Here is a 14627-nt window from a genome sequence, read left to right as displayed (position 1 = left end):
ATATTTTTATGAAATTCACTTATTATTGACTTAATCAACGATTTTCTTTAGCAGGAGATTCATACTTTTAAACTTCGAATGCCGGCGTCATGGCATAGGGGTCGCGTGACTTCCCCGTCATCTGGGCGTCCTGGGTTCGAATCCCGGTTCGGGCATGGTTGTTCTTCATTCGTCCTATCTGTGTGAATGTGCCCCCTCCCCTGTAAAAAGGGGTTGTGCAAGCGAATGTGATGTTTGAGTAGCTAAGACGTACTCTTGGCCCTAGTTGGCGCTACTAATAACAAGAAAGGCTTCCTTGGCTTAAAATTGTTACATTAGTCAGCGAGCTTGAACGTGGCAAGTGCCATTATTAACAACAACAAAAAATTTAGAATCATCATCGTAGTTTAAAGATACAATTAAATACCGTGGATCAAAAAAATCATTTGTTAATGACTAATTAGATGCACTTGTTAAACAGATTTAGGATTCTTGTATTTCTGATAGTTGTGAAGCAAATATTATGCCAAAACCGTATCTAAAAATTCTACTAAAGGTACTCTATAGTAATTGAATTTTTTTGTATTGAAAAAGAATGTATTTTCATAGAAATGAGTATTAAATTATGATTCAATGAATGAGAAATTATAATTTTCCAAATATTGTTTTTAAATTACTTCAAACTAATAAAAGGTATTAAAAATGATGTATAATCGGAACTGTTATATTGTGTAATCTAAATTTGTTTTAAGAATTTTGGAAACTATTTTTAAACAGTTTCGGAAACAGACTTAAGTGCCTAGAAATATATATTTTTAAGGAAAATTTTTTCAAGAAATTTCTTGGTTATTTTAAATCAATTTTTCTTGAAATTGCATTTTAAATGTTAGATTTAAATTCCAGTCAAAATTTAAAAATATCTAAAATGTCATATTAAAGAGTTGGTTTTGAGAAGGGAAAAAAAGTATTGCAATAAATTGAATATTTCCGGACAATTAATTTTTTGGTATATTTTTAGCTATCGAAACAAAGCAATATCAGAATGAAGGGCTGACCCATCTAGAATAAGGCTTAAGGGATGGAATGCCATTAATGTTCTTTTGTTAAAGTTTATTAGTTGTATTAACGTCCCGTATTAAAGTAACAATAGGGTACTTCGGAACGGACCTCGTAATTTCGGACAGCTGTCAGGTGATGGGGACCACACTTGAACTGGCGCTCCCTCTCTAAACTGCCACACAACACCAGCGGGAGGACGTTTGGCCGCAGCGGATTTGGCACGCACCATCCCCTTTTATATAACCGTTCTTCGGTGGAACCGATTCTCGAACAACCGTTCCGAAGCCGAGTCCTTAGCCCCAGGCCACCGCGACTCCCATTTTACGTTTATTAAAAAAAATCAGCATTGTCATATTATGTTTTTTAAGGCAAAAACGAATGCGATATTACAAAGCATGATGTAGTTTATTACTTGTTCTGCTTAAAACATGATTCAAAGGAAATTGTATTTCAAAGAAAAAACTTCAAGTTCTCTATCATTTTACAATATCCAATTTCTTTATTTATTTGAAGAATAACAACGTCCCAGTATTCATAATATCTGTATGCTTCAATCTAAAATTTAACTATTTTGGGCTTTCAGCATTTCATTAGTAAATGAAAATCTGAGTTCATGAATGCCTGAACTCTGAATATCTTTCTCATTTATTCATGAAATCTGACAGCTCATGAATAAATAAGAAAACAAGAAAATGCAATTCATTTTTTATTTTAAATGATTGCAGCATTCAGTATCTATACGGAAAGACATCTTTGTTAATTTCATAGGCGATGACTCCAAGAACCATGTGGTTTCAAATGTTCTCCTTTGAAAATTCATACATTTTTGGAAAGAGTTTTATTTCAAGAAACCACGGCGAATCTTTTTAACTTAATTCCTTAAGTCAACAGCTTTCATAAATTGAGAATTTGTTATGATTTACATTTCTTATGATGTTAAAATCTTATATATTGAAAGCATTTAAAAACTGCTTTTACTAATGAGTTAAGTTCCCACTTACATTCTTGCATGCATAATTCCTGATTTCCATACAAAAATTTTAGAAATAAAGAATAAAAATAATTAATTTGTTTATTTATTTTTATATACATTTTTGTTTCTGTTCACTTTGAATACAGAGAAAAATTTGATATATAGCCATAACAGATAATTAGTACGTTATCTTCATGTTATATAAGCATTAGACAAATTTATTCATCACAAAAAAGGAAGCAGCTGATATTGTCTTTTTTTTTTACCGCTGAAATAGTATACAGTTCAATATAAAACGTGTAAAGATTAAAAAAAAAAAATGCCGATATCGCCAAAAGGTGATAAAGAGCTTTTTCATTAACTTTAAACCAACAGTTAGACGTTAAGAAACGCCTATTTCATAATAACAATGAATAGTATTTTGTATGATTGTATGCTGATATTTCCCCTCTTCTCTTCAAATAAGAATAGAGACATGAAACATGAAATAAACATAAAAACATGAGTTTTTTTTTTAATTTTTCTTATAGCCTAATGATCGATAAAATATTAAATATAATTTCTTCTTAAAATTTGTACTTAATTTAAAATAAATTGAAATATCTTGTCTCGCTGGCGTTCTGGCCTAAGGGTAGCGAGTCTTCTCGGTGGTCTGCGCGTCCCCAGTTCGAGTCCTGGTTCGGACATGGTTTTCCTTTCACTGTTTTCTATCTGTGAAGTAAGTTAAAGAGCCCCCCCTTCCCACGTAAAAAGAGGTTGTGCAAGGGAGTGTGTGAGTCTCATCTTCATATAAGCTCGAATTCAGACTTTTGCCCTCGGGCGACCGGGAGTCTTTACCCTCTGAAGCTACTGCACCCCCTTTTCTCAGTAAAGCGGACAAGACATCATCATATTTTGTCTGTCTTCAAACATAAGAGTTTAAGAAAAATTGGCTTATTCTAGCAATGGCAAAGCGGCCGAGGTGACCTGGTGGTAAGGTCCTGGCTTGGAACCGGAGCGCTTCAGACTCGAGAACCAATGCCGCCGAAGAACCTCGTGCAAGCGAGCCTGTTTCAAGCTAAATACGCCGGGGCCAAGCATTCTTCCACTGGCGCGGCTTGGATGAAATTTCAGCTGCGCGGGTGGTACTAACTGCTGTTAGGATCACAAGGACGATGTTCGTTTATTTTCGGGCTTTAATTTCGTTATGTTAACATCCCGTTTTAAAGTTACACTAGGGCCATTTTCGAACTTCGGACAAATGACGAGGACGCCACCTGAGATGGCATCCCCTGTCCTAACTGCCACACCACGGTAGCTTGAGGACTTTCGGCCCCGAAAGTTTCCGTTTCGAACATGAATCCCTCCGAAACCGAGATTTTGCCACCAGGCCAGCGCTGCCCTTCTTTGCTTTGGCTATAAATTTTGAAGAGAGTTTTAGTTACTCTTAATTTATCTCGTATAACTATTAATAGATACAAACATAGCAATGAATAAAATGGAAAAGTTGCTTGCCCTTTCCCGAATTTTTTAATCCCCTCGAAAATTATGTAAAATGATTTTAATGCTCAGATAAATTTAGCTTCCTGCCAAATGTTCATGCCGATTCTTTAAATATTTAGCCAGATTTGAAATTATTAATAAAATATTTAATTTCTCTATAGTTTGTAACAACATTTTCAAGTAAATTAATTAATTAATGTCAATTATTAATTTAAAAAATGTTGATCCAGGTTATATTTTTAGAATCCAGAATCAAATGATTTCGAATATGAAATTTGTTCTTGAATTGTGATCTTTGATCTCACAGGGTTTTGAGAAATGGACAGAGTGCAATGTGAGTCATTTGCAAGTCCCTTATTAAATCATATCACAGAATCAGTCCTCGTATAATTTCACAAGGGTATCCAAGTTTAACAAATCAATTATCAGAAGCGTTTGATTACCGAAATCAGTAAAAGTCTATACATTAAGTTAAATCTTAAATGTTTCAAGCTTTCTGCCTTTCTTATTTCTAATTTGATATCGTCTGCATTTAAAAGAACTATTAAACGATTGAATTAACTTGTATGTGCTCCAATGTTCAGTAGATTTCTGATTATCTTTTCAGAATACACAATATTTATTAACTAGCTGTATAAGGAAGAAGCATCAAAACTGGAATCAGCCATTCTCAGAACCATTCAATTATATCCGATGCAGCGCTTGACATTAATGAGATAAATTCAAAAATCGATGACATCTATTTATTCGTAAATTAAAATGAAACGTTTTGGAAAAAATGATACAGTTAGTAAGATTATTTCGCAGATAAAGAGACATTTTACATTTATATTTCAAATTTTTTTCCAAATATTTTATTTATTTGAGAATAATTTATTGTGTGGTATTTTCTGGAGAAGTATTTCCCTTTGAGATTTTTTTGTATGTAATATGGAAAAGATATTCAAAATTCCAAAAATAATTTCATGTCTAAACTTTTCAATTTTTTATATTGTTAAAAATCACCCGGAACTCTAATATTGGAAAATAAGTATCTCCATTTTTTGTAACTATGTATATTATATAAAAAAAAATAGTAATCCTAATATTCTTATGCATTGTCGACTGATTTCATTGGAAAATTTATTTAAACATTTAAGCTAAGTCATATAACTGACTCTTTAAACTGCCCGAAGACACACGGTAAATAAATACTGAATGACCAGACCACAGCAACATTAATACTGGCGGGAACTGTTATTAGTCCTAAGGGGCATCACCGACCACGGTACAAGCCTTCTCTAAGGAGAAGACATCATCGTCATCGATGGGAGGAGCCAGACCCTCACCTTTTCGTGTACCCACCAAGATGGTGAGATCCGACCATTATGCCGAAAGCATCTCATCCTCATTTCGAAGTGATCTCCAGGGTTTAACATTTAAGCTAAAATGAAGAAATTCAAAAGCCTTGCATATCATTGCAGAAATAAATTGCAAATCATAAAAGTGTCAATTATTATGTATCATTTTGGTAAAATACAGGATCTATTTAGTTAAAAATTAAATTCCATTCGTTCAGATCAATTGTTTTTTTTAAAAATCTTGTACACAAACTTGACAAAGACGCTCAGCATCTATTGATATTTTAAAGAATTACTTTTATCCCAAAATCATGCAGAAGTGAGGATGAAATCACTTAATTGCAATCGCTTTTCCTTTTAGTATTATATCTATCTATATAAAAACTTAGTCTCTTTGAAATATGTTCAGTTCTTCTGAAAATAAGAGTGTTCATCTTTCATCAATTAATCTTTAAAGTCAGTTTTCTTAATTTGTGGAGGGGGGGGGGTATAAATTTAGATTTTTTACAATGTTATCAATTATAAATTTAAATTCTTATCATTTTTTTACATTGTTTTAGATCTACATTTTCTCCTTTAGTTCAAAAATGATAAGTTTTTATTTTATGAATTCTGCGCAATAAACAGATGCATCAAAGTGAACACTATCCATTTTCAAATGGTTGATTGTAGAATATTACAATTATAGAAGGTTTCAGTAAATAGTTCATTAAAATTTAGCAGAAATTTGTTTCCATATTATAAATAATTTATTGAATCTTATATATTATATTCTTTATTATTTTTATTATTAAGTTTAGTGAGACTAAAATTTTCGAAAAAATTGCGAAAAAAAAAGTTTCGCAGGCAGATATATGCAAATATTAGAATAAAATTCAAATATTATAAACTGAATAATACGCCGCCTTTAAATATAATTACAATACACTCCCGAGTATCCGTTTTGCGACTATCCGACTTCCATACTATCCGAACTATTTTGTCGTAATTAAGTGAGGAAGGAAAGGCTTGAAATTAGCAATATTGCCAAGGCATAGGAAGTAGGTGTCTATTACAATTCTGCTACGAGTCGTGTGCAAAATACAAGTTGTAGCAAAAAAAGTTCGTTGTTCATTGTACCGTCAATTTTACTTTTATCCCAATTGTTGCAGCTGTTCCTGATTATAACTGCACAGTATGTACAGTAATCATAAACTCTATAAAGGGGCCTGGATGCAAGACACCGTTTGGGGCCCTAAATGTTTTGTAAAGTACAAAAAAACCCCCTCAAACGTATAGTATTATTGCACGTTTATTTATGCGTGATTTTTGTTTTGCTATTAATTACTTCAAAAATAAATTTTTTTTTGCATTTTTTTCCAATTGTAGTATAGTAAGTACATTTAAGCATTCTGCGCATATGCTTCACCGAAGACAATTATTAAATTTAATTCTCTGAAAGATTGTCCAGTATTTGCTATGGTAGCGGGAAACGTAGAGAAAAGTTATGGCTCAGTTAAAACGTTTCGAATTAACTCATTATAATTATTATTTAGTATATATTGCAATATATCTTGTGGGTTATTTATATCTGTTTTGTTCAAAATCTATTCCGTAGTAAACCAGTTTCTTGATTAGTTTTTCAACTACATCTTTGTTATAAAAACTTTACAAAGTTTTTGGAACATTTTTCTAATCTATGTTTACCTAAAGTTTTTATATCAGTACTTAATACGAAATATTTTAAATTTACCTCCTATCTATACAATAATAAGAGCAATTACAGAGATAAAAAATAGATATAAATTCTTCTGCCGGAGAACTTCAAATTCTGCTATTTTTGAAGATAATCTTTTCGAATTCGTTTTTTAAGAAAATGTTCTGAAATATATAAATTACGGGCTATCACTTTTGTTTCATCTAAAGAATATGAAATTTTGTTCTTGTACTTTGAGTTTTCATTTTAATGTTCTCAATTAATTTAAAAGAAGAGTGAAGAACAACTGTTTTTTCTTGTTCTTCACTTCTTTTGAAAATAGCGTACAACAACAACAAAAAAAAAAAAAAAAAAAAAAAAACCTAGTCCTACTTTTTAAAATAAATTGACCAGCTGCGACGATGGGTTTTATCGTTTGGCATTTTTTTAAGTAGTACGTAGTGAAAAATGATCTATTTTCAGCATTCTCAACAAAAACTCCTATGTGTTGTAAAAGTCCGCCTTTAACACAAAAGATTCAAACTTAACAGTTATAAAACTTACAAGGAGAGGGCACAAGGTTGAAAATTCAGTTCGGGATGAGATTTAGCATAATGGGATAATACATTTAGAGTGTCCATTCATGAAAATATTATAAAATAACATGAAGAAAATAAATAGCCAGTCAATTTCGAGAAAATGGCCCTTAAATTTTTTTTTCTTTTTTTTGCATAGCTTATATACTAATAATGTGTTGCCGATTTTGAGTGTGAATAGTATAGTGGTTAAGGCACTAGTGTAGCATTCGGAAGACAGGGGTTCGATCCTGGGATGGCATTTTTTGCTTTGTAAATTTTTTTTACTTACCTATTTCCAATTAATTTTGCACTTTAATTTTAATTTAACATTTTAACTGTTTTAATTAATCTGTTTTTCATTTTTTATGCAAAAATAAATATTCATTCTCCTAATTCTTAGATAATAATATAATTTTTAGATGGAAAATAATTATAAATATGAATGCGATTTTTTAAATATTCAGAATAACTTAAATTAACATTTTAAAGATCACTTCAATTAGTACGATACTAACTTTATATAAAAAATGAATGCATTTTCTCTTAATACCGGAATTATAATTTTTTTTAAAAATTATGTATGAACTCGTTTTTTAAAAATTATTTAAATAAAATTACAGATAGTTTTAATTAATATAAATTCCTTTATCAGTCAAAAATGAATGTTTTAAAAATAAATCTCCATCAAAAATAAATATTCATCCACATAACAATTGAACTATATTTTTATTTTTAAGCAGGAAAAATAATTACATATGTAACTTAAATGATGATAAATATTAATTAAATTACTGATATCATAAACATATTTCATTAATTTTTATAGCATTCAAGAAACAGAATGATAATTATAAAACATTTCAAAAAAGATAGATATATTTTGGCATCTTGCAAAATTTATAAATAATGATTATCCACAAGAGAAACCTTAAAAGAATCGATAAAAAACTCATTACTCATAAGTAAATTTCATTTACTTAAAAAAAAATGATTTTTCTTCCGAAAATCGGGCAGCGAACAATCGAGCATATCGTAGGTTAATAAAAATTTTGAACCATCTGCCAATGCATTCCATAACTTAACACCTGCTCTCTACTTTTGCGGATATATTTTTTTAAATTTCAGCTGCTCTCTTTTATTCCCGATATGAATACAGCTTCGTTGAGTTATTATAAATATTCATCAATATTCCAGCAATTGAAAGACCTTGCATAGCTTTACAAAAATAAATTGCGAACCATAAAAGTGTCAATTGTTATGTTCCATTTTGGTAAAATTGATACAGCATCTATTTAGTTAAAAATTAAATTCCATTCGTTCAGATCAATTGTTTTTTTTTAAATCATGTATTCAAGCTTGTCGAAGCACGCTCAGTATCTATTGATAGTTTAAAGAATTACTTTTACCCCCAAATCATGCAGAAGTGAGGATGAAATCACTTAATTTCAATCGCTTCTTTTTTTAGTATTATGTCGATCTATATAAAAAAATTAGTATCTTTGAAATATGTTCGGTATTTCTGAAAATAAGAGTGTTCGTCTTTCGTCAATTAATCTTTAATGTCAGTTTTCTTCATTTGAGGGAGAATATCAATTTAGATTTTTTTACATTGTTATCAATTGTAAATTTAAATTCTTATTAATTTTTTGCATTGTTTTGTAGATCTACATTTTCTCCTTCGGTTCAAAAATGATGAGTTTTAATTCTGTGAACACGGCGTATCAAACAGATGTATCAAAGTGAACACTATCCATGTTGAAATAGCTGATTTTAGAATACTACAATTATAGAACGTTTAAACAAATAGTTCGTTAAAATTTAGCAGAAATTTGAGTTCATATTATAAACAATTTACTAAATCTTATATAATATATAAAAAGTGTTGTTATTATTATTAAATTTATTAACACTAAATCTTAAAAGTTGTATAGGTAGTTATATGAAAATATTAGATTATATTTCATATCTATTAAACTAAATAATATGATTTTAAATATCAATACAGTACACTCTCGAGTATCCGGTTCGCGACTATCCGGCTTAGTTTTCTTGTACAGTAATTAAATGAGAAAAGCTAGGTGTCGTATTGGCAACATGGAAGCGGGAGTCTAATTATTCTGCTTTAAAAAAAGGATGTTAATATAAGTAAACTAAACTGAACATCTGGTACTGCTGATTGGCGGAAAAAAAATGAATTCTAAGGACTCCGGCCTGCCTTTGCCAGCACATCAGGTCGGATACTCGGGAGTTACTGTAATAAGCAAAGTATTTATTCTTATTTAGATGCAGATGATACCCTTTAATTGTGTATTCCTTTCGACTTGTGACTCCCTGTTCATACATTTTTTTCTTTATCATTCCGTGATAAACAATACATTTAGTTCAAGATATTATATTGAATTCACAGTAAAAACTCTTTTTTTTTAATAGCAGATGCTTTTTCCTTCGACTAACAATAAATTAATATCTTCTTTTTCAAGTTACGTAAATAACGTAACATAGTGCAAAATAATACTTTTTAATTACGTAACATAGTGTAAAAACATTTAAAAAGTGTTACATTCTAATCTAAACTTCATAGAATGCTAATGCTTTAGATTAACTTCGTTTAACTTAATTGAATCAGTCATTGCATTCTGTTCATCATGTTTTTTACGGCACGCAATCTGCAGAAAGAATACCAGTTAATGTGTATTCTCTTAGTATCTCTTTTTCCTTGAGGTTGTTTCTCCTTTATCATATAATTAACAGGTGGTGTGGTTTGAAAGTTTGGAGAGGGGAATCCAGCTCAGGTGTCGTCCTCGTCATCCAATCACAGTTCAAAATTACGATTTTCGTCCCACTATAACCCTAGTGTTATTTTTAAAAAATGAGACACTAATGTAATTAAACTAAACTAATGAACAGATAAATAACAGCATGAAAATATCATATCATTTTATCCTGTATAGACGCCAATTTCTAATACATACAACTATTTGCGGATCTTTTCTTGCAATAAACACAGTTTTTTGTTTTTGCAGAAACAGACCTAAAAAAAGTTATTTGAAGAAAAGCAGAATTTGGTTCGTATCGTTGGCACAAAATTTCTTTCTGGGTTGTTTGAATAATGAAAAGGTGTCAAAATCATGGTTGCTTTAAAATATTGTTCTCTTCATCATTTCTGATTCTAGTGTTGCATTTTGAAGACGCCCTCCCACTCTGAGCAACCCGTCCTTATCAATGAATGGACAAAATGCTGATAGTGGGCTTTTCTTTGGCATTCGTTGGTTTGACCTTATACAATTGATTTCAGCATCAAAAAATACAGTTTGAACATATTTTACAATAATATTACGAGCAAAAATTCTTTCCTTTGAAGTTATAGGTTCAATTATACCTGTAGAATTATTAACTTTACCAGTTTTACAATTATTTATAAATCTAATACAAAAACATAATACATTAATTAACTTAGTATATGACGAGTATTTTTCAATTAATGAATCTATTAAGTCATTTTTCAAAATTGCAGCAAATGCACATGCAGTTTTTTTCTTTTCCTTAAGGACAGAGTCATTTTTTTTGAATACTGGTTGCTTTGGCCAGTCAGCCTCTGATGATGTTAGGAAAGTAGGGCCCTCCCACCATAGACGACAGTCTGGCAGAACCTTAGGAGACAAACCTCTGGATCCTATATCTGCTGGATTTTCCTTTGACGGCACATACCTCCATCTATTTTGAGGGATGAGGTCCAAGATCTCTGAAGTCCTGTTGGCAAAAAAGGGCTTCCAATTTCGAGGAGGTGAAGACAACCAGGAAAGAACAACTTGAGAATCTGTCCAAGCATATATATTAATAACATGATCATTAAAAGTTTTAATTAGAACAGATAATAATCGGGCTAACAGGAGAGCTCCATTTAACTCCAGCCGTGGAATGGATACAGGCTTTAGCGGAGCTACCTTGCTTTTAGCTGCTAAAATAGTGACTTTCGTAACACCATTATCAGTTCTTTGAACCGCATAAATTACACAGGCATATGCTGATTCCGATGCATCCGAAAATCCATGAAGAGTAATTTCCTTTTCTGTAGTTAGAAGCCATCTCGGAATAGAAATGTGACATATTTGCTGAAATTCCTTTTTGAATTTACGCCACTTAACTGCAAAATGTTCCGGTAAGGCACTGTCCCAATCAAGTTTCAGCAACCATAACTGCTGATAAAAGATTTTTATTAATATTGTGCAGGGTGAAAGAAAACCCAAAGGATCAAATAGCCTTGCTGATTGTGACAGAAAAGATCTTTTGGTGATTTCATTCTCAAAATTAAAGTCAATTTTAAAAACAAAGCAATCAGTAGAAGAGTTCCAAATAAGTCCCAGAGTTTTAGAACAGTTTTCGGGATGAATTTCCACATTAGATTCATTAGCACTCAGGCATTCAGCTAAATTATTTAAGACATGTGGAGAATTAGAACGCCACTTTCTTAAGTGAAATCCTCGGGCATCTAGAATTTCCGACAATTTTTGAATTAACGCGATTGCTTCTTCATTAGATTTTGCTCCAGCCATCAAGTCATCCATATAAAAGGAATTTTGAATTATTTTAGATATTTCAGGATTTATAATTTGAGAATCCAAGCCTATTTGATGTAAACATCTAGTAGCTAAAAATGGAGCGGATGAAGTTCCATAAGTTACAGTAGAAAGTTTGTATTCCTTAATAGTGGAATCAGGTGAATTTCTCCACACTATTTTTTGCAAATTTTGATCTTCTGAATCAATTAAAATTTGTCTATACATTTGCTTTATATCGGAAGTGAAAGCAACTTTATTTAGTCTGAATCTGACAAGAATAGTAAATATATCTGGTTGCAATAATTTTCCTACCCCCAAAACTGAATTCAACGAATTCAAGTTAGGCGGTTTGCAGGATCCATCAAACACAACTCGAAATTTGGTTGTAATGCTGTCTTTCTTTTGCACAGCATGATGAGGAAGAAAGCAATCCGGTTTAGAAGAATCAAAATCTTTATTAGGTGACATATGCCCCAATTCTTCATATTCTCTCATAAAACTCTTGTATTCCATTTCAAATTCTGAGTCAAACTTAAATTTCTTTTCCATAGCTAGAAGCCTAGAAATAGCCATTCCCTTTGTATCTCCTAACTGATTAATGTCCTTATAAACAGGTAATCTTACAACAAATCGACCCTGATCATTTATTCTGTAAGTCGATTTAAAATGATTTTCACAAAATTCTTCTTCATCTGACATAAGAAACTTTTTATCCGGCAACTCTTCCATTTGCCAAAACTTTTGCAAAACAGAATCAATGTTACAATCACTTTCAACGGAAATCAGATGCGATTGTGTGTACGATGATGAAATAGAATCTCTTCAAATCTGACCTGCGACAACCCATCCAAATATTGTGCTTTGCGCAATTGGTTGTCCTTCAGACCCACTAATTTTTCCATTACGAAGGATTGAGAAAAAACAATCAGAACCTAAAATTATATCACATACTGATGGCTTTGAAAAATCTTCATCTGACAGAGTGATGCCCTTCAAATAATCTAATTCTTTAATGTTAATATTCTCAACTGGGATTTGAGAAGTAACCTTATTTAAAATAAAAGCATTAACTGTCACACATTCTTCACTAAATCTTGGCCCAATTTTTAAATTAACTGAGCCACGTGTGGTTCCTGCTTGAACCCCACTTATCCCACTTAGAGACACTCTAGCATTCTTTCTTTTTAGTCCTAAAATATTTATTACATTTTCACTGACAAAACTGGACTCCGAACCACTATCTAGTAAAGCTCTGAATAAGAAAGAATCACCCCCACTATTATACAGTAAAACCTTTGCCGTGGGAAGGAAGGTTATAAATTTGGAGTTGTTTAGACATGTGCTAGAACTAACAGGCCTTTGAGGTTCCACTGATTTATTGCGTTGCGTTTCTCCCCCTTGGCGGATGTCGTCTTCGGAGGGGTGTTTTGGGGTTTGATCGTTAGGTTCGGGTTCGGATTCTGAAACACGTGCACTATTTACTAACCTTTTAACATCTTCATGCAAGAGTGAATTATGGTTTCCTTTACATATGGTACACTTTAAATGGCAATTAGTGCAATCCTTAATTTTATGAGAATTCAAACATAAAAAGCAAAGATAGTTTCGCTTTACAAAATTCTTCCGAGCATTCAAATCCATATTTCTAAATTTAATACACTTAAACAATTTATGCATTCCCGAACATTTCAAACAATTTTTATCACTTTTATTTCTTTGAATATTTTCACATGCAACAAAATTAGACTTAGTAGGAATTTTAGTATCAGATTCATTATAAACCATTAATTCAAGAGATGAACATCTGGTATTTAAAAATTCCAAGAATTCTTCCCACGTAGGAAATTCTATTTCTGAAGTTTTCACGGACCAAAGTCTTCTTGTTTCAGGATCTAATTTTTGCAATAACAAATGAATTAGCCATGGGTCTCTGCTAGATGCCTCTTTTCCTAAAGATTTTAACCCTCTCAAAACCTCATTACTCGTGTCAACTATATTTCTCAAATTCGTTGAATTGGCTTGAGAGATGCCTTTTTGTTCCAAAAATGTTTTGATTAATGCATTAATAATTTTCTTCTTCTTATCATACCTGTCCATTAATTTTCCCCATGCTTCTTCATAGGAATCATTGGACAACGGTATGTGCTTAATTAAAGAAGCGGGTTCATCAGACAACAAACCCTTTAAATATTGAAATTTTTGGCTATTGCTTAGTGAAAGCTGCGAATGAACTGTGGATACAAATAAATCCTTAAAGTTCATCTAATCTTCAAATTTACCAGAAAACACTGGAATAGTAAGTTTTGGTAAACGAAAATTCGAAATAGATTGAATTGAAGAATTTTGTGTTTGAGCAGAAGTAAATTGAGATGTATTAAAGACATCAATTTTATTTTGAAACTTTAATTTCAAGGAAAAATATCTATTTTCGAATTCCTCTATTTCAGAATCCTCAATAGTTAATTCTGAATCTAATTTTTCGAACTCTTTCAAAAGTTCTTCTAACCTCTGCAAACGAATCACTACTTCATTTTTTGATTCTAATTCATCTGCAGAATGTTCTAATCTAGTTAAGGAGGCCTTAACCTTGCCTCTTGCGACTTTAATTTGCGTTATGTGTTCCTTATATCTTTTCGGATCGTCCATGTTGAAAAGAAATTATATAACAAATCGTTTGCGAAACGGAACCGAAACTAAAGAAAATTATGTTCGCTCGCAATTCGAGAACTTCTTATTAACTCTTCAGATGTTCTTCTCTTTAAAAACATCAAACTAATAATCAATAATAATAAGAAACAAATGAAAGAAACTTATCTGTTTCTCATGCTGACATCTCGTCGGTGCCTCCAATTTTTATGTAGAGCTGGTTGTGTGTATTTAAGCCAAAGAAAGATGATTTCTTGTCCTTTCTTATTTATTTTGCACACACACACACATAACAACACATGGACGATGACTTCACATATATAAGGTAACACATAA

General features: G+C 31.5%; 1 pseudogene; it reads right to left on the bottom strand.

Moving 5' to 3' along the window:
- The window catches only part of LOC129959111 (cytochrome c oxidase subunit 1-like), a 55752-nt pseudogene extending 41461 nt beyond the window's left edge, over positions 1–14291 (bottom strand).
- Positions 14292–14627: the final 336 nt, after the last annotated feature.

The sequence above is a fragment of the Argiope bruennichi genome, chromosome 2 (genome assembly GCF_947563725.1).
Source record: "Argiope bruennichi chromosome 2, qqArgBrue1.1, whole genome shotgun sequence".
NCBI lineage: Eukaryota > Metazoa > Arthropoda > Arachnida > Araneae > Araneidae > Argiope > Argiope bruennichi.
The sequence above is the reverse complement of the archived record's forward strand: the minus strand, read 5'-3'. Positions and strand labels throughout refer to the sequence as shown.